At 30.8% G+C, this 22,980-nt stretch overlaps 1 protein-coding gene across 1 annotated transcript in view; it reads right to left on the minus strand.

The window, feature by feature from the left end:
* The window catches only part of ko (Stork-head domain-containing protein knockout), a 678,389-nt gene that overhangs the window by 471,801 nt on the left and 183,608 nt on the right, over nt 1–22,980 (minus strand). The window lies entirely within an intron of this gene.

A 22,980-nucleotide genomic window follows, 5' to 3' on the forward strand; every position in this document is an offset into this window, starting at 1 on the left:
ACGTCCAACATTTCGTCAGATAGATATGGTTTTCCAGATTTTGGGGCTTTTACGATAAACCCAGTGTATCATAAAATAATTTTTTTTGAACTTATCCACCATTACTATGTAGATGTAGATGTCTGGATAAGATCGATTAAACATTTCTTCATGAATTCTATGTATTCAAAATATCAAAAAAAAAAAAGCATTAAACGTTATGAAAATAAAAATGTTCTATATTGAGTACTGTTTACCTTTTTTTAGCTTTATTTTTTTCTTATACATTGTCGCGTTTCAGAACTCCATTGCCATGATTTATTGTACTGGTACTTTTTTTATTGTACTGGTACTGGTAACTTTCTGTTAATCTTTATATGACGTTTAGTCGACGCCCCTCCCTTTACGTTACGTCATGCTTTATCTAGTCTATTAATGGTTTTACTAATTTTTTGATTTTATTTATCTATTTCCTGTTTTCAATAAATCCTTTAGAAGAACCTCAATTTGTTGGAACAGGAAGTAGATAAATATAATTAAAAGATAAGTATAACCGTTAATAACAAATAAACAAGAAAGAAGATAAGGTAAGGCACGCCGTCAATAAAGGGATGGGCGTAACCCCTCCCGAAATTTTTAACCGAAATTTAAAAGTTCCAATACAATAAGTTTTTAAAAATTATTAAAAAAGTGAAAATCCACCATACTAGCAAATATTTCTCTAGATCTTTAGACCGTCGTCAGGAGAATAAAATATTCAGTCATTAGACGATAGTCTAGGACTGAAAGCTCTAAAGAAACACATTTAATTTGTTGGTAAGATGGATTTTCACTTTTTCAATTTTTATTAATAATTTATTAACATATCAGCGATAACCATGTTTGAGAATTTGAAAATAAATTTTGACAATGGAGTGGTTCCAAAGGCGTCAAAAAATAAAAGAATGAAGCTAAAAAAGGTACACAGAACTCAAGATAGAAATTATAGTATTCTCAGCAGGATAGATAATAGTAATTATTATCTAAATAACTACAAAAATAAAAAGTAATGTAAACAATCAAACAAAAATCGGCTTTGAACAGTCAGCTTTTTCACCGTTGATAACACCAAAATACTAGTTAAATCAGATTTTATTTTTTTAAGATCCAGATTTTTTTTATTTGGGTGTACCACCCAAATTTAAAATAAAAAAAAAATTGTTATTAGTTTTTAGTTTTGTTTTTTCCATAAATACTGTTATCAACGGATTGTTATACAGAGGTCGAAAACCGACATTATCATATCCGTATATCAATTTAAAATAAATTGTAATTTTTTTTATACAAAGTTAACATGTTACTCGCACGGCTAGTGCGTGATTTACGTGACAAACCTTCTAACAAGAGAGGCATATTATATATGAAGCAAGAAAATACTGGTCTTCGACCTTTCATTTGTAACTTATAACAATACGGAAACTGATTAAAAGAACATTTCTTACTTATATTGAAACGCATTTGAAAACAATTCTAAATAAACCAAAGAGTAATGATAAATTTAACAATGTAATTTGGAATTTTACTAGAAAATACATTTCCTAAAAACTTCCATCATTAAATATACAAAAGCCCATTCCGCCGATCCCCGTGGCGTAGTGATTGCGTTTTGGCCTTCCATCTGGAGATCGTAGGTTCGAATCCCGATCAGAAATAGCAATTTACATACACTATAAAAATCCATTTTTATATTCCCAGACAAAAGTTTCTTTGGAAACGTCTCTGGAGAATTAATTCATCAGTTAATTACACAATAGAAAATCTTACTTTTTTATAAGTATTTTTTTTTTTTTTTTTGCTGAAATCACCATTCATCATTGAATGATTTGATGTTATTCATTCCTTTCTATTCCGACCTCATCTTTTAATCTCAACATATTTCGAATATCAGTTTCATTATTTTCCAATCTTAGTGTTCTACAGATTTTACCTTCCACACGTCCTTCGATCATAAAATTAAGTGATCGTAAATATTTTTATACGCACCCACTTATCTAATTCGTACCTTCACAAGATTCGATCTGAAATTTCTGTCCTGTCTTATTCGTTTTAAGACCTCTTCAATTTAAATCCTATCGACTCACATAATTTTTAATATCCTCCTGTGACACCGCATATTAAACTTCAATTTTTTCTTGTGTTTTTCCTATTGTCCGTGTTTCAATACTGCTGATACAAATATTTTTAACAATTTATTTCTAACTCTTTGATCTATATTTGATATAAGCACCATAAAATCTACTTTTTTATCGATCTGCATTTGAAATCCCAAATACTTTGTCGATCCTTTGTAATTTTACTACCTAAATAATATAATTTCTGATATACTGTGTTGCCCTAATATTTATAATATTCAATCTCTGACTGACCTCTTCTCTGTTATATTTCATTGCATTCTTACTTATTTACGGACTAGAGAGAATAATTTAGCACTAATAGCAATAAATCTATACTACTCAACTCATTTCGGTTTCTGACAAAAGAACGGTATCGTCATCTATTAATACAAATGTTGTAAGATTTTAAATTGAGATATAAAGAAAATGAAAATATATTTTTCCTTCAATTCCTGTACAGCGTTTTCCATAGACGAGTTGAAAAATCAGCGAAACAAATTATTACATCCTTACCTCGGTCTTTTTTTTAATTAGATATTGCCTTTCACCATCTACTATTGTAATGCCTATATGAGTTTTCAACATTATCTACTAAAGGAAGAATAAAATTTTATTCATCTCGACTCGCCAGAATTTCAAATTTTTTTGTTCTGTACTCATTTCACCACTTAAACGTTTGTAAATAAAGAAACTTCTACGAGGTCATATTTAGAGTTAAAAGGGGATTTTAGTGATTTTTTTTCTTAATTATATGATTCGCCTTTATTTTTATTTTTTAATAAAAAAAATAAATAAATAAAAATTTTAATAAAACCAGGACGAAAAAACTTTTAAAATTGAAATAATTAAATAACTGTATTTTTACTTTATAATCCTGTTTGACATTGTGATATTATTTTTAAGACAATAAAATGTAAGATTTTGATTGACCGTCGTGCGTGATCCGCAGATTGCATAGATAAGCTTTAGTTATCATCATAGTCACGCACGGCGATCAATCAAAATCTTAAATTTTATTGTCTTGACAATGACTCAAAAGATTATAAGGTAAAAATACAGTTATATAATTATTTAACTTTTTAAGGGGTTTTCCTCATAGGTTTTACAAAATGTTCAATTTAATTTATTACTTTTTAAAGATTAGTAGGCCTGCGCCCAACAGCGGGACGTTTATAGGCTGATGATGATAGTGATAGTTTAGTACACTTGACAAGCGAAAATTATTTAATAATCCACACAATAATGTAACCATGCTGGAGTTAGAAACATTGAAAAGCTGTTTTGAAGAAACATATCTACTGCAGCGTCCCCTGGTGGCTTATAATCGTAGAACTAATCTAAGAACCTGTTCTGAGGTGATATCTATGCAATGCACAAAAAACCGTATCAACATCGGCCTAGCCGTTTTAGAGAAACGCATCTAATGTAGCGCCTCCTGGTGGCTTATAACCGTAAAACTCTAATCTAAGAACCTGCTCTGAGGTTTCTTTTGTGTCCACAATGTAGACAGTTGGACGATGCCTATCAAATTCTTTACGTATGACCTAAGTACGAGAGCTAATGCGCACGGAGACTATTTTCCGACTCGATATTATCTGGTCAGCGTTAAATCTCCGTGTAAATTGGAGAACCGAGACGAGTGGGCGATCGTTGAGAATTTCATCGTTTACTTGGCAAGGGAAAGGATTGCCGAAGGAGTTTAGATTTCCCTTATCCTACGTTATTTTTTTTTTGTATTTTCTTACGGTTTATGTTTTTGGTTTTATATTTTTTATTGTTTCTTGTTATGTTTTATTCTAACGTTGCGTGTTGAACTCAGCTTTTTCCTATTTCGGGTAGGTAGTTGTGATTTAAGTTCCTTCTAGTTGTCTATTCAGTCTTGTTAAAGACTTGGGTTTTCTTTTTAAAGAATTATCAAGTAGTACACCGTTGGGAATGTCACATGTGGCATCGGTGCGAATGTCAGCATGCAACTGAGGCAAGAACAAGGCTGAGAGATACCTTTTGCCGAGGTTTTGAAGATGACCTCCGGTAAAGCCCATCAAGGCTAATTACGGAGGGGGTGGCGTGGTGATCAAAACCGTTATATGGAGGGTATCTTCCTTACCCTATGGAATCAGGATGACACCTATGTAATGCAAAAAACAACATCGAAATCGGTCTAGTAGCTTTTGAAGAAAATGGTAAAAAACACACACACATACACAAAATCTCTTACCCCAGGTGCAAATACCGTTACAGTTCCGTCATGGGTAAAAAAAAACTTCAAAATTACGTATTACAAAGAATCCTTTTAAATTTTCATAAAATGTAATTCATAAATTAATTTTAAATTTTAATAAAATGTATTCTATGTATTATCTCTACACGTAAGCTAAAATAATTTGGAATCGTGAACATTCTGTTGTGTCGCAAATAAAGGGATAAATTGGGTTTTACTACGTATTTATTATTTTGAAAAAATAATTTACAAAGTGAGAAATAATAATAGAATGTGTGATGTCACCAGTCGGTTGCTAGCATCCTAGTTTCTGACAGCGTTGTCACTGTCTTCGATTATGTACTAGAATCTGCTCTAGATTATCACATCATTTTTTTCTTTTAGCACAGTCGTCGACCTCAATTCCTTATTTTAAATGATCCAGAATTCATACTATTTTATTAGAATTAAAACGATAATTCTGTTCTCTTTTATCCTTTAATACCATATATTGAAAATGAAAAGTTTTTTTTTTAGGATAAATATTGATGATATCGAATAAAGTAATAATAACTAAAAACATTACCGGAATAAACAATTTCATTAATTTTATCAAGGCTAATTATATTTCCGTCATATGTATATAAAGCAGTCCTTTGACCCGATACTGTTTGTAACGGTTACGACTAATAATTCATTACTAAGTTTTACACAAATATATTCATGTACACGACAGCATCCTGTAATAACTGTAAAGACGATTTGTTAATCATTATACACTAATTAATTCATTCATGTATGACACATTAAATCTTTAGTTAGTTTAGGATACCTTGGTTTCAATTTTTTTATATTGCCTTCCCCGAATTTAAAAAAAAAATTATTTATTATCATTTAATTTTTTTATGAACAGTTTTTATAATTATTTATCTCTGAATGTTATGTTATTACAGCAGCAACAGTATTGAATTTTATAGTGAGTAATAAATCCTCGACTATACTAAGAAATACTAATGCTATTTACTTTTAATATTAATTTAATTAACGTTTTGTTTTATGATGTCCAAGTAGCAACAAGAATAAAATATTTACAATACTTTCATCCATAAGGTATTACGAGTTTATTAAAATGATTCGTTCTGGTACGTACGCTCTATCAACAGATTTATTAATATAATATTTTTATACAAATAATAAATATCCAATATAAAATCGATATTAATATACCTAACAACAAAGCATTATTATTATTATCGTAACTTTTAGCCGGATGTAGAGGATAGGTAAAATTTGAAGAGAAGAACACTAAGATAAATATAATTAAACAAAAAATTGACGGAAAAATTTTAGCTGGGATATAATTTAAAACATGATGATTTCAAGAGTGATGTGCAGAAGGTAAAAATTCTTATGTAAAACGGAAAATTAAGAATGTAGGATGCATTGAAAAATTTGCACGGAGCAGAATAAAATGGGAAATAATCATCAAAATACTCAAACGACTGACCGACCATACTTATTCCTCTAATCATAACAATAATACCTACGAACCGGTTCGTTTTTAACAGATATTTTAACAGAATTTAGGATATTTTCTGTTATCCTTTTACCACGTTTTAAAGTTTACCTTGTTATCATCTACGACGTGAAGAATAATTTAAAATTCTAGAAAACGCTTTGTAAAATAAAAATAAAAAATTTTCTAATCACTTTTCCTCTTTCATGCGATAGAAAGTGATAACGAACAGTCGGCATTCCTTTACGCTGTCTGAACAACAAAGATAGCTCTATCGTACGCGCAAGTTGTTCTACTACGGTTAAGGTTTTGTTAACATGAATTTTTTTCATTTAACGAATACTTATTACAGGAAGGAAATGCAAATTAAGTTTTTATAAAAAACAGGGATTGTTTTTTACACAATCTTTTGAAATTTATACAGTTTTGAACTTTAATATTTCCAGATTGATTCAAAACAGAGTGTCGTAATTACAAGATCGGATTAAAGTTGCTATTTAGAATTTTTTTTTCATTTATTCCCGATCAAAAAAATTGAATTTTGCGAACACAAACTGTAAATTAATCACAATACTGCAGTGGACGGACGTAATTATATGCGGTATTTGCTGACAATATATTTCGTAATCAAATTAAAATTGTTAGACGGGAATAACAATCGAAATTGACAAGAGAACATTTTGCCCAGTAAAAATCCAAGTAGGGTAAATTCCTATTCTATACCTTTCTCGATATGGTTGTTGGGAGTGTGCCGATAATCTCGAGAATATTTTTTGTCTGCCATTGTTGTGAGATCAGTCACAAACTCAGATCATTCAAAGTATTTTACAGTCCGCTAAACAGCGCAATAAAGATCAGCGCGAAACCGCCTAACATACTTGTTCCAGCGAATAATTCACGACAACGGAGATTACTGGCTTTTCCTATAAAGATAATGTTAATTTTTTTCCTTTTTTGGACATTTTTATTACTTTGTAATCGTAATTTAAATGTTAAACTAGTGGTAGTAATGGAAAATACCCAAAATTTGGTTTCTAATTCCTTATTTTTGTTATCGATTACTTGTCTTTTTGATGCTTTTCTCCGTTCCTTCTGTTCATATCGATCTTTTATCCTCCTATTAATTATTGCCTACTACATCTTCAATTATACTCGTATATTTTAATGTGATTTTTTTAATGAGATGTACGGGCATCGACTTCTGTGATCATTTAGCCCGAATGGAAATTTGTAGAGTACGAAAAATACAATGCCTCACCGGGATTCGAACCCAGGATCTCCGGTTGAAAGGCTGGGCACTACCATTCGCACCACGGAGGCTGGCTTTATAGTTTTTATCATTCATACATCCTCTACTAACGATTTAACTAAACCCGGATGTTTTAATAAATAGCCCTCCGATCCGTCAGTATTTTGTCAAAATCTTTTCTATTGTTGGTTTTGAGATTTCCATCATTTTCATATTACATTGACCTGAATACTTTTCAGCATCATTCTATACTTAAAATGTCTGTATTATTTACCTTTCTGGTTTTAATATCAATAAAAGATAAAATTTAAATATTAAAACAAATTATAAGATAAAAAATCTGATGTGGATACCACACGACTTTCTTGTACGCCTATTAAATTACATATACACACTTTTTTTTAAAATGAAAAGTACATAAAATTTTATTTCATTATAACTTCTGATATTTTTTCACACACACACACACACACATATATATTTTTTATTATTGAATTATAGCAAAATATTATTTCATAGCAAAATTTTTTTTTACAATTTCTTACAGTGAATTAACCGTTGAAGTGAGATACTTATTTTTTATACAATTTTTAAATACAAATTTACATTATTCTGAAATTAATAATCAATCTTATCTTGAAACAGAATTTTTTAATTAATTATTCTCTATAATTATCTATTAATATCGCTTAAGTAAATAAAACATTTGCACACTTATTCATATTTATTTTTACAGTAAAAATATATATATATATATGTAGTACGTGTACGTGTAGACACAAGAAATAATTCACGGTTATTACTTTCTTGTACGAAGTAAGAAAGTATTGTGATCGCGAAAAATTTCGGTTTTCCGATTTCAACGGAAATATCCATTTTGACCATCCCTCAATTCCATTTTGACTAGTTTCGACGGCACGTTTTTACGTACGTATGTATGGGCTAAAACTGACCGAGACAAAAAAGTGTTACAATCAGACCTCTAAATAAAGCGGAAGTTACAATTTTGAAACATTTAGATTTTGAACTGCAGTAATAAACGCTCATTGATTGATTTTCAACGACTATCATAGTGGTACTTATTTTAATTGATTCCAAAGTTACAGCCAAATAAAATTTTAATTAATGAAATATTTGCATCTTATAAGAGGAAGGCACATCGATTCGAATCCGACTTCATATACTTTAATTTTTTTTTTAATAAATAATAAATCAGTAATACAATACAAAAATATATATATATATATATGAAAAAAAAAAAAATCAGAAGTTATTAGTGAAATAAAATTTTATTTATTTTTTATTTTAATTCAATAATTTTTACAATCAGAGTTTAATAATTAATGATACATCAATATATTTAAATTTAAAAAAAGTTAAAAAAAAATATATAAGTATATGAAGTCGGATTCGAACCGATGTGTGCATGGTTACGGACCCGACATCTCATTTACACTACATAACTACTTGAGGGACATGAAACGAAATTAATATTATTATATATATATATATATATATATATTTAATAATATTTAATATATTATTAAAATATTATTATAATATTTAATATAAAATGCTAAAGAAATTTTTAAGGTCATTTTTCTTGAGTATAATTAAATATTGCTTGTTAATATTTTGTGATGAAGTAAAGAGTAATAAAGGGACTTTTACTTTATCCTAATATTTTAGGTAAGATTGTTGAATTAATAAGTGTATAAATATTTGATGTTAATAAAAACTAATAATTTAGCAATTGTGTAACTTTCCATTTTATTAAAGAATGGTAATCTCACTTTCAAATGAAATAAATTTAAATGAAGTGCAGCAAAAAAAATGTGTTTATGTAGTTTAATAGACGTACAAGTAAGTCCATGTGTTGTTGTCTACATCAGGTTTTTTTTATATTCAATAACGATACCGAACGTGTGTATGTAATGTAATGATTTCTTATATGTTGAAAAAAAGAGCTGAGGTTGAAGAATGTGCGTGATGTCATGTCCCTTTAACAGTAAAATCGAACATAGTCGATTTTAGTGGTAGATGTACACACGACATAACTTTTACACACTACCGAGTCAAACAGTCCAATATAGTCGTGCATCAGTCTGTTACGTTCATATAATGATAAATATAATTGTGCGAGTAGGTTTTGTTTTTTTATATATATATATATATATATGTGTGTGTGTGTGTGTATATGGTAAACAGTATTATTATACAACACGCTAATATTATTTTACAATAAGAAGGTGTTCACAAACATAATAATAAAATTCAAATAACTATAAAAAAAAAAAAGATAAAGAAATAAAATAAAATTCGTATAGATATATTTACTATAAGAAATATGACTAGTTATTTCCAGAAAAGGCCAAGGTCTACCGGGTAACTAAACTTAACTCGCACATATTGTATAATTATAATTAATTCCCGTTATTTTATCATTTTTTAAATTTATTTTTAGTTATTTTCTTTCTTGGGAAAATAACAAAAATTTTAATAATACCTATATTATTAAATTTTACGAAACCGGTAATTCATAAAAGTTTTATAAATAATCAATACCAGTAAATAATAATTAATTTATAACCGTTAAAATTAAAAATGTGTAAATAATAAAAACCATTTTTATCCGATATAACTTTTAACATTAAATACGAACCAAAGAATCAATTACTCTAAACAATTAATAGAAAATAACATAACTATAGGAATACTAAAGAACCATTAATAAAAATTAAAACTGTTTGCGCATTTCTATTTTTATACAGGCATTATAAGCAACTTTAAAGTAAATAATTAAAGTATTTATTAATTAATTAAAATAATTAATAAATGTACAAACACAAAACATAAAAATACGTAAATAAACCAGATAATAAAAATAAAATAAAACAAAAGAAAGAAGTTAAATACTCTTGAAATAAGCACAATCCAAGCGAAAGCAAAATTCCTTTTCAATATACGTAGCGGTAGGGCTATAATGAAAACTATCAATTTGCAGCCATTCCTGTTGACACGCTCTATCGCACTGTTAATTGTCTTTAATTGTTTAATCTCAATTAATCTATCTTTAATTGCTTAAAGACAGGACTTAAGAATGTTCTCGTTGTAATGATAGCCTGAAGGACCTGATTTTCAAAACTTAATGGAGTATACAAAATCCTGAATGACATGTATGTATTCACCACAGTTTGTATTATAAATTATTGCAACTCCAGATATTTATATTTAAAATATGTACCATCATTATATAACACCCTGCTAGTTTCATTGACGGAAAGTTTTAATTTTATCTAAAAACTGTAACCTAATGGAAACAACCTAATTTGGTTTCTACTGTACTAATCTTATCATATTCATACCATGAGACCACGAATCTTGATAAACCACGTATAACGATACAGGAAGTTTGTATTTAAAATCATAAAATAAAAACCGAGATCACGGCTTATCTCAAAGTTGTATTTTACTGTGTTCATATTCATACAAAAGAAAAATATTCTTCAGAAAAGTTATTTCGGTTATTTATACTGTTAATAAAGGGGAAAAAATACAAAAAAAAAATTACAAAAATATAAAAGTAAAGTAAAAGCTTTTTTAAAAAATAATTTTTTATATGTAATCAAATATATTTTTGCAATTTTTTTTAATATTTTTTTTAGACTAATAAAAAATATTTATTTTTACACATCTAAGTTACATACGTGTACCAAATTTCATTGAGTTTCATACGATAGATCAAAAGATATAGCAGTTGCAAGATTTGATTATTCCTAATGAGAGTTAAATAAAAGCTTCTAAAATTATATTTGTTTTCCAATAAAACTTTTAACTAATTTTTAAGTCAACACCATTTAGAATGTTCTTCGGAGGAGATATTTTCGCACGGTTTTTCAAAAGATTGAAATACAAGAAATATACACACACAAATTAAATGTAAATAAAACTATTTACATTTACTAATTTCTTAATACTGCTATACTAATATAATAATATTATGAATATTAAAAAAGGAAAAGCAGATAGTTTAGTTTTTGTTTTATGTTTAAAGAAATAAAGAATACAAAAAAATAGCCAAATTAAGAAGAAAGTACAACGAAAAATAATGAATACTTCACTGTCAATTTATATTCACGACTTTTTTTTTTAAATAAATGTCCACGTGAAAGCGCAATATACGAATAGGGATTGTGATACAAAAATTAAGTTTAGAAATGACAGTCATATCTAAAATGAAAGTATTTATTATTTTTTTCTTTATTTATTTAATTTAGTTTACTTATTTATTTTACCTAAATATGCATGAGGAGAAGTGTTGTTGCACGCGCGTGCACTAGAGTGTTTTTAAGTAGTAAAGATATTCTCTTTATCGCAGATTACAGAACAAATTTTTTTACGGATAGCTACTTCAATGTAAGATTTACAGCAAGATCAAGAAAACGTTTTTCCACAAACATCGGAATTTTTGTAGTCTTAATTTAAAACAAAAATAATCGGAAAATTTTATAATGAAAACGGTTCAATGAAATAAACATCTTTAATTTTAAACTAAAAAGCCTATAGCGGGCCTGAGTAACAGATTCCTACCAATTATTATGAAAGTAATACAAAGTATAATAATTGGAGAAATCCAGAAACGGACAAAAAGAACCCTTTTGTCAAGTATAGGTCCATTTAATAATCGACCTTGTTATATTTCCCGCTAACACACAATGAACACCTTTTGTACGGTGAGAAGAGCACGGTTTGGAATTCACGGCAACAAAAACCTCGGTCAACTGTTCTCACGCTTCGACTTGGATCCGGTCCGGTAGGTAAAGAGTCTAGAAGCATAAATAGTCAGGGTTAAACCAGCTAAAAGAGAGTTCTATTAAAACCAGTCTGCGAGACGTTACGACATCAATCCCGCTATGGCAGTTCTGCGAAGAGAAGATGCGAGTTGTGTGGAGACGTGTGAGTTCGGCGTAGTTCTGCGAACCACTCCAGCGACTCGTTACAACTTCGGTCCGGCGAAGAGAGTCACAGGTGTGAGTCTGCGAGACGTCACTCCAGCGAGGATAGTCTTGAATCCAGTTCGATACGAATAAGATAACGCCACGAGTAATTCCAGTAAACTAGAAATACTATCGGTGAGTTACAGTAAAACTGTAAGTGTATAAGTGAAAGGTATAATGCGATAGACTTCATTCATAAACTGTTAAAATAGACAACAAAAGGATTTGCAAGTGAATTTTATAAGATTGTTGGTTAATGTAAGACTAGCGGTTAAAAAGGGTTAAGACTAGTGGTTTTTTTTGTTAATGGGCTAGTTTTCTAATTGTCTACCTCAAATAAATTCCTAATGATTATTTATTTCGAATTCTGTCTTGTGTGTAATCTGTATTTATTGTTTACTAAGACATTTATCACTATGTATTATCCTGATTGTTATTATTTCTTGATTACACTCTGTTTTTGTCATAATTACTGTTTTAGTTAAGTATTATGAACCTTTTTTTGTATTTTTATGTTTGATTTGTTGTTATTGACATGTAATAATATTATCGTTCACTACTATTATCCTGCTCAATATTGTGGTTGTAATTAATATATTAATATTTGTGTTCATTATCTGTTTTATTATTGTCACTTATTATTATAATTATTGTGTTTATCACCACTGTTATTATTATTAATTTGTCTGGTTGTAATTATGAACATTTTAAACCAATACACTGTAATTATATAAACATTCTAAATTGCTAACCTCAGTATCCTAATCGAGCCGCGAAACACGTGACAATATATAAGAAATTAGTTAACATCTAAGTAATGGTACTTCAAAAATCGTAAACTTACATCCCTGTTTTTATTTTTAATAACCAACTTAAAACTGTTCTGAGGTACAAAATATCGTCGAATATTCAACGATGACCGATTATGTCCTTTTCAAGAAAGAAATATGTTGATACGCGTTCTGTTTTCAGAGGGTATAAATTTTTTTGAAATTTATTCCCAGATGTTCAAGCGACACCACCAAAATCTTTTTAAATCGTAAATTTTTATGAGAAGCTGAATAATTCAAAAGTGGCCGAATAAATGTCAATGATACTAAAATATCTCTAAATCTCTAGGAGAAAGGCGAGAAGCAGTAGAATGAATTTTAAACAATTCAATTAATTATCCATAGTAAACAGACCTACCGCAAAAATATGTGCAGAATGGATTCCAAAATGGCTTACTGATCGGCTTATATTGCAACCAGACATGGCGTATGTAAGGACCTTAAAGGATGCAATTCGATCGAAGGAGGTTCATTTTTGACAAAAAATAATCTCAAAATAAACCTTGATCGTACGCCGCACGATCGATACTCGAAACCTTATCGATCTTCTTTTTTTCGAGCCCTGAAAGAATCATAACGTAACGTACATTTTCATAATAAAAACACTGAATCGTTTGCACATGTTAAAGCTGAAATTGCTTCGAAATGCGAGCCGATCGCTAACGTGTCTATATCGGTTAACTATGAGCTCTTGGTCTCAAGAGCTCATATAGACTGTTAGATTGTCTGTAGTGCATCAGACATTACATTACAATATATTTTCGTTAACGTGAACGACGATCCACACCATCGTTCTAGCGATTTGTTTTTTAAATGCGAGAACCATTCGCCCTGTTGAATTTAATTGAAAAATAAATAAACCGGTAAATGTATGATAAAAGAGGCGAACGTACGAAAATGGAATTCGTCATTGAAAAAAAAAAAAAAGAACGAACGGGCACAATGAGCGAAATATAGACGCTATCTGTCATCACTACATTTTTTGGAACTGGAAAAGCAATAATATTTTAAATCGATTATCTGTTTTAACAAGAAACAAATGACGCTGGAAGTTATTTTGGAACGTTAAAGTAGCTATGGCGTGAATAATGTGACGTAGGACTTGGCCCTCTCCTAAGATATGTGTCTACTTAACAATAATGCACGTTCACACGTCCGATCGAAACACGTCAATATGGTCGAATAGTTTTTAATTGGAGGAATCGGATCGACCTCCACACAGTTTGGATTCTGCACCATATCTGACTTTTATGTTTTTATAAAATTGGAGGAATTTCTGAACGGAAAACGCATGCAGACGGATGTGTATATCTTCTCTGCTATCACCGACCGAATCGAGGAACAGGGGTCAGAGTTATTCAATGATGAATTCATCAATCTCGTCTCAGGATCTAAATATGATCAGATATCGACGGGAGTTATGACAAGAAATAGTTTAAGATATATTTTAAAACAAGGATGTTGAATTATTATATAAACTGTTACGAATTTATGAGAAATCTTAGTAATAGGTTTCCTTCATAAGAAACAAGTATACTAAGATAGCTCAGATTTCAAGACGAAGAATTCTTTTCTATTCGCATAAAAAACCTGGAATAACGACAAGAGGAATGCAAAATTTTAACTATATTTATGCAGAAGAACAGGTAAATTTATTGAATAAACCGTGATAAAAGAAATTTTACCTGCAGAATGTCCCTGGTAGATGAGCAGGATACTGTTCTTACATTTTATGCCAACGAATGCTATTAAGTTTATTTACTGTCGAATCAAGTTTCGTTTAACATTTACGCTTAGGTATAAACTTCGACGAACAGTGTTTACACCAGAACAAATAAAATATCATATTTCAGTAAATTAAATAATTATGCTTACTATCAAAATACGACAAATTTTTTAAATCCTAATTAATTGTTTAATAAAGATATTAACTGAATTACTCCGAGTTTCACCGGATGTAATTCCACACCTAATTTGAAGAAGGAAGCTCTCTGAGAAAATACCGATAAATTTGATCAGAACAAACATGCGTACCAAATTCTATTTTATTAGAGTAAATTTTGTTCTCCTTAAACATTTTTTATATATTTATCTATAACTTAAAAGTTACCGAATGAAAACACTTTAATTAGGATATTGGTTGGACAATCACAATTTCAAAATTAAATTTTACGAGTGTTTTATCGATTTAAGTTGTTAATTTAACGCGCTACAATTAATTAATTTTACTTTTCCATCTAGATAGCGCTATAGCTCTTGAAGGGAAAGTATTGCAATCGGTCCAATTTGGGCATATGCGGTTATCACCGGATCTTGTTGTTTAGACACCTTTTTTTCCTGTTTAGCCTCCGGGAATCACCGTCACGTATTATTTCAGAGGACGAATGAGGATGATATGTATGAGTGTAAGTGAAGTGAACTCTACAGTCTCAGGTCGAACATTTCTGAGATGTGTGGTTAATTGAAATCCGACCATCAAACAACAACGGTATCCACGATCTATTATTCAAATCCGTTTAAAGTAACTGCCTATACCAGGATTTAAAGGTTGGAACTCTCGACTTCAAAATCAGCTGATTTGTGAAGACGCGTTCACCACTAGACCAACTCGGTGGGGTCAACGTTTTGACACCTAACGAACTCAAAAAACACAAAAACCGGATGGAATTTTCGCATGTACGTGTGTTTGGTGTTGGCCTCTAAATCACCTTATATCTCTAGAACTACTCGACAGATTTTGACCAAACTTGGTCAGATTACTTCTATACGTGAGGCATTGACGCCATTAAGTTCAACTTAAGGGCATCAAGGGGGGCGAGTCTGTAGAGCTAAGGGCGAGATTTCGCCTAATCATATTTTTCTTAGGCAAATTTGTTAAAAATAATAATATCTGCAAAAAAAGTTTTTTTTTTCAAAATCGCATCTCCACCCCAAAAAATGCTCTAAACCACTACTATGTTGCGTCGTTACAGAGCGATAGAAAATAAATAGATGAATAATATTGAAAGTGTAGAAAAGTATCTTGGTCTGGCTGGATCGAACTCGATCTTCCAGTTGACTTGGTAGCTGGTGCGTTAAGCCTCGTGGCTACACTAGTCTGCCGACCGTAAACGAAATTTATTCTATACAAGCGATGAAATTACATTAGTTTATGTAGTGCCGACCATCGCGGCTAGTACTGCCACATCCACGCGAATTAAGTACGGTATGTGCGCGCGCTTTAGTTAGAATCATTTAATTAAATAAACGAAAAAAATATTATATTTAAATAAAATTATAAATATTTTAAATTATGTGTATAAGCCATGCATTCGAAACATCTGTGTTGTCTGCTTTTTTTATAAAAATATATTGTTGGTGAATAAATTGAAATAAACAACTTTTTTTCTAAATCAGACCTTTATGAGTAGTTTAAGTCTAAGTCGGCTCAGCTATTTCTTAGGTGTGGCGCAAACAATGGAGATTAACTACGGAAAAATTATATTTTTGGGCGCTTACAGAGATCAAAGAACATTTTTACGAAAGATATTATGAAGAATGAAAACGTTTTATTTCAGAAAAATCAAAATTTTTCTATTTTAGATATTCTTTAATTTTTTTTTTTTATTTTAGAAAGAGCAAAAGTTTAATCTTTATTAATAGTAATAGAAATCAGGAATAAAAAATTCACTGCTGGTAAGATATTGTGGTATAATACTTGCATACTAGACTGTAAATACTAGTAGTATTTCGGCCTTTCATCCGGAGAGCCCGGGTTCGAATTCTGGTTAGCCATGACATTTTTCATACGCTAAAAAATTACATTTTCATATCCCAAGCACAAGCTTCAGTATTATATGGCGATTTCATAAGAAAAAAAATAAAAGTAAAATAAAATAAATATATATATATATATATATATATATATATATATGCTCGCGTATTCGCCCACGCTATATAATTTCCCGTCGCGGTCAGGAGATGTTTAGCCAGTCAGGGCTCTACCCCCTAAACCTCAGTATTCATTAAACTCATGCTTGTGAGAATAATAATGATAAATAAAAATCAAACCCTGTTCAAGTTATAAAAACTATCATGTACTGTAATCTCTACAGAGCAACAGTTTGGTCAGTAAAGGACGCACCACTAATTTTATACGGATTGGAATACTAGATTGTGGATACCGGTGTTCTTTGGTTGTTAGGTTTCAATTAATCACACATCTCAGGAATTATCGACCTGAGAGAGTGCAAGACTTCATTTATATTCATACATATCCTAACAAATCCTTTGAAATAATACCTTACAGCGGTTCCAAAGGCTAAATGGAAAATGTATAGGACCAACTAATTGGTTTTTTGATTGTTTCCAGTCGCGGATTCGCTCGACAAATACCAAATCAGAATTATAAACTTAAATTACCACCACAATGTTACCAAATCTCATAAAAATAATTTCAAAAGCGCCTAGCATAAAACGGAAAAAATTTATAAAACAGTTTATACTTTTTTACCCCTTAAAAATCCATTAAAATTAGAAATTCCCGAAAACGGTTTGTAAATATTTATCTGAAGAGTATTCCTAAGCCCAAATCGAGTGAATATCTTGTTTAGTAGAGGAATTGGGAAATTGAAATAGAGGAATTGGGAAAAATTTGCAATCGTCGTCCGAAATTTTGTTACTTTTCTTCACCCCTTTCAAAGTCAAATTTCAAAAAATTTTCCAAATTGGTTTTTAGTTAGTTATTACATAAAGATTACACAACCAAAAATCAATTTGACATTTGTTACCAAGAAACTAAAAAAGTAGTAAAATTCATTGTTATTCTATTTTAATCCTTTAAACTCCGAATTTCACAAAACCCTTTGTTAGTTAGAGCATTTTTATCCATTTATTTTCAGTAGTTTTTCCTGGGTGTTGATTATGAATCACTCATGACATGTTCTTTTTATTTATAGGTATATTATTTAAATTTATATTTTATTTCGCAGCAATAAATAAATATAATTGACAGTAAGAAAAATAACACAAGTTTATTTCAATAATTAAAATTAATGTTAAGCTACCTAACAGAAACATAATTAAAATAAATTATTATAATAAGAAATTAAATAATTTTAATTTATCACTAAATTTTATTCGCCGAAAAATTAACCGCAAAAAATGAATAAAAAATAATTAAAATCATAATGTAAATGATGATCCGAGTACGAAATCTGAGAGTTACATTTAAACAAAAATACGACGGCTTTTTGGATTAAATTTTTATCCAAAAAGAAATTTTAAATGTTCAGGATCAACAAGATATTTAGGTATTTAAATTTGTTTTTCCATGTTTCGATTATTATTATTATTATTATTATTTCCAATATCGATAGGTTATTCATAAATTCGATCAGAATAATTATCGGTTATTTAATAATATATGAATAATTCACCGCATAAGCTCGTGGCTTTTGCGTGGGAATAAAATGTGAAATATCTGTAGCGTATGAAAAATTCCAAGCTCTACCGGCATTCAAGGCTAGAATCTTTCAAATGAAAGGCAACGCTACCACTCCTCTAAGGTGGCCGGCAAGCCTTATCATGTACAAGCCTTAATTTTGAACAAACAAATGCACCGATTTGATGGTTTCTTTTTTTTTTACTTAGCAGAAAACATTTCTGTATGGCCCCTTAGTAAGTTTTTTTCTCCACCATAAATAAATTGATATAATTAATACCTTGAACTGATCAGTACATAATATATGCGTATTATATATAGATCGCGTTAGAAATTGGTAGACATGCTACTACACGATTAACAAAAAAGTAATGCGCCCAGTATTTTCTTAGATGGATCAAGGGAACTGTGGTAAAACCTTGATCAGAGAAGCATTAAAAAATAAATAAAAAAAATTAAAACAATTTTATAAATACAAACTTATTAGCTTTCGCAGAGATATCGCGATATTTGCAAAATACATAGACGAGGCACGAATCAAAGTCCAGAAATTAAGCGAATGTGCCAATAAAACAGGTTTACAATTTCTTTCGAAAAAACAAAACGGTTTTCCAACGATAAAAAAATTAATTACATACACTAAAAAATTCTCAAAAATCAGGAAATTAAAAGAGTATCAAATTTAAATATTTCAGAGAAGTAAACGGTCTAGAAAAAAAAAAGTTCTGAAAGAATTAATGCAGAAAATGGCGTTAGTGTTTAACTTAACACGAAAATTTTAGAATAAAAAATAGCTTTTACATAATGCTAAACTCCGAAAATACAAAACAGCAATTTTTCTGAATGCGTTATATGGCGCTGAGTGTTTGCAAATTTTTTTTCGGATAAAGACCTTTTAAAAACCCCGATTACCAAAACGGAATTTATAAACTAAAAAGCGAAACTGAAATTTATAAAAATATAGAAAAAATAAAAGACACCTTCCGGAGAAAAAGCTTACAATTTTATAGGCATTTTTGCAGAATGAGCGTAAATAGATTAACAAAACAAATATTTAACTTTTATAACAGTAGAATTATTAAAACTAGATGGTTTAAAGCAGTACAAAACGATCTTAAAACTTTAAAAATCTCAAAAAAAGAGAGACCAATTTAGAAAATTAATTAAAGAATCTAGGTGTCCAGAGACGAAGAATAACAGGAACATAGGAAGAAAGTGGACCGAGGAAGAAAAACAACAACGGAGTGAAAAAATTAAAAATATATTGGGAAAACAAAAGATGTATTATGCAAACGGGATTCTTAGTGGTCCGGCCGAACAAACATAAATAAATACGTTGAAATTCGTATTGATTATTTAAAATAAAGAAAGATGAAATAATAACAATAATAATAATAAAGACATGAAGAAATTAAATATTAAAAAAAACTTATGTGGACATCACATGACTTCCTTGTACGTCTATTAAATTACATATACACATTTTTAAAATATATAAAATTTTATTTCATTAATATCTTCTGATATTTTTTCATATTTTTTTTATTGTTGAATTTATTGTAATTTTTTTACAATCAAAGATTATAATTATTAATAAATCAATATATTTAAATTACAAAAAAAAAAGAAGACGAAGTCGGTTTTGAACCGATTTGCCTTCCCCTTTTAAGCTCCAAATATTTCATTAATTTAAATTTTATTTGGCTGTAACTCTGGAACCGATGAAAATAAGTACCACTTTCGTTGAAAATCTCTCAATCAGGGCTTATTACTGCAGTTAAGAAAAAGTCCAAAATAAAAAAAAAAAATTGAATTTTGGGCTTTTTGAACATTTTTCACTTCTTACGGCTAATCATTTTTGAGTTATACATACGTATGTACGTACAGACGTCACGCTGAAACTAGATAAAATGGATTCAGGAATGGTCAAAATGGATATTTCCATCCCTGATTTTATATTTGATATCTGGGAATAGAAATTTTTCGCGATCCTTTACTTCGTATAAGGAGATAACAAAATCAATACATCTTCCCATATTCCATACATCCTTAACTTATGTTCGGTAATGGTTAACAACGTTATTTCTCAACATTCCTTTTACTTTTCCGGCGAATATAGGTAGAATAGCTATTTCATATGGGAATTATAGAGATCATGTCAAAAATGGGGTATTGGAATTTTTGTAAAACTTTAAATTTTAGGATTCAACTAGTTCATCTAGGCTAAAAAAAGCATATTTATATATGTACGAACGTATGTATGTGTGTCGCACTGCTTTTGGTCTTATATTTCAGGACTGGTCAAACCGATTTTTTTCAAATTAGGTCAAATATTTCTATATATGAGTCACTGATATATATTAATTAACTGATATATTAATTTTAAAAAAAATTCATTATGAGGTGGGGGGGGGGGGATGTTGCGAAAAACCAATTTTCAAAGGAACTTTAGAAAAACCTTAAATTTGGCAAATTTTTTACCTACAATGCATATATAAATAATCCAAAATACTTTTTTTTTCAAAAAACCAACCCCCACCTCTTAAAACTGCAATATATATTTTTTGTTCTTCTGCTCTATCTCCCTTCGGTAAAAATATTTAAAAACTTTTGAAAGTTTATACTTCATATCTGGAACTATCAAGAAATGCCTATATATTTAAAAATATATATATCACGAACCTAAATGCAGAAATTTTTTTCGAAAATTTTCTTTTTCTTATTTTAGTCTTTATTGAAAGGGGTGTTAGATTTAGAGAAAACTTTACTCATCCAAAATTGTTAAGCTTAACCTACATATGAATATTTTTAGAAAACATTTTTTTTAAAAATCTATTCACCGCTTTTTTTTTTTCACCGCTTCTAAAATATATAAGGAAAGTATCGTTCATAGTGACATCGGATATAGCGACCAAAAACTCATCTCTGGAATGGAATGGAATGCAAAGTTGGCAGGAGTCTATTACTCCCTACTTTATCGCAGAACCTGGACAGAGTCCCTTGCTGCTGGATCTTTCTAATCGGGCTTGTTTTTAAAAGGGTTATTTTTTTTTTAATCTCGGATCTAATTTTTCAAGTTTTGTCTATTATTATTTTAGTGAATTTAAGACGGATTTAATTGCATTCCAATCCGTTGTTAAACCAGCGTTATCGAACCCATTTCATGGGCCGACCGCGGAAGGCTAGGCTTATAAAGCCTGTCCTCCCGACGTAATTCCCCTTCAGACCGTCCACTGAAGTCCTTTCGGTGCTAACTCTTTAATAGGCTAGCAGGAATACGCCACAACGGGGCACTAGCTATAAGGAGGGAGCAATGTGTCCCCTTTTCCGGAGGAGTCGCAATTGCTGGGTTATTTTATCTTACTGTAAGTTTAACTTACAGATGGTGATACCTATTCGCGATCGCGGTTTTGGGGCGGCGATTTTCTGGAAAGAAGTAAACAGTAATTATTCTTTCCACGTAATTTATTAACCTTCAGACACGCGTGTGTCTGAGAAGGGGTTGGGGGGACCGCGTGGCTGCAGTGAAGAAACCATTTGTTTTTGTGGTGGCTGTTGGCATCTGCAACAAAAGAAGCAGAACACCTACACGAGAAAAAAAAAAAAAAAAAAAAAAAAAAAAAAAAAATTTAATTTTTACTTTCCTTTCGACTGGCAGGATGAGACGGCACGACGCGTCGTTCCACATCCACGTTTCTCCCGTTTCTGAAACTAGAGAAACAGAACAAAACACACGCGAGAAAAAGAAAAAAAAAAAAAAAAAAAAAAAAAAAAAAAAAAAAAAAAAAAACCGCGTTTTTTCCCCTTTTTTTTCCTTTTTAGACCGCGTTTTTGTTTTGTGCGCGACTTACCGTATTTGAAGTCTTCAAACTATATAACTCGCGAAAAAAAAAAACTATTCACTCGCGACCCCGGAAACGCGTCTGACGCACTATTCCGTTTATGGCTCATGTGATATGGAGGCCCCTAAGCCTGGTTTGTCGATTTTCGGCTACCGCACCGCACCATCACGGTGGTTCGTCCAGTACGGCGTGAGGCCGCTTCCTTACAACTGTCGGAGTTGGGTCCTCTCTGCAGATGTCCCGAAGATGACTGTGTTCGGACACAGCCGCTCTCCCGAACAGTCTGCGCGCCTGCGCCACCCCCACCTCGGACACGGATTGAAATCTCGCATCAGATCGGAGAGTGGCGTTCCTGACGAACCACGGAGCTCCAAAGATCGTCCGCAACGCGATGTTTTGGACGGCCTCGATCTTCTTTTGAAGCGAGGAGCTCAACATTGCCCCCCATGCCGGGTAAGCATATGTTAGAATCGGCAGTACGTACAGCCGAAAAATGAGAAGCTTAGTTGCCAGTGGGTATGGGCTGGCACTGTTCAGCACTGGGTATAGTGAGGCTCTGGCGGCCTTAGCCCTCCGGGTCGCATAATTTACATGTTCGCCGAAGGTAAGCCGCCTGTCCAACACCACCCCCAGGTACTTAACTGTTTTCTCAAAAGGGATTTTCTCCCCTGAGATTTCCAGCTCTCTGGTCGGTTTTCGTGTCTTGCATGTGAACATCACGGCCACCGATTTTTCACCGTTGACCCTGATTCTCCACATGTCGAGCCACGGTTCCACTAAGTCCAGCTGCCT

This window comes from Lycorma delicatula, chromosome 10, assembly GCF_047948215.1.
Source record: "Lycorma delicatula isolate Av1 chromosome 10, ASM4794821v1, whole genome shotgun sequence".
Taxonomy (NCBI): Eukaryota; Metazoa; Arthropoda; class Insecta; order Hemiptera; family Fulgoridae; genus Lycorma; species Lycorma delicatula.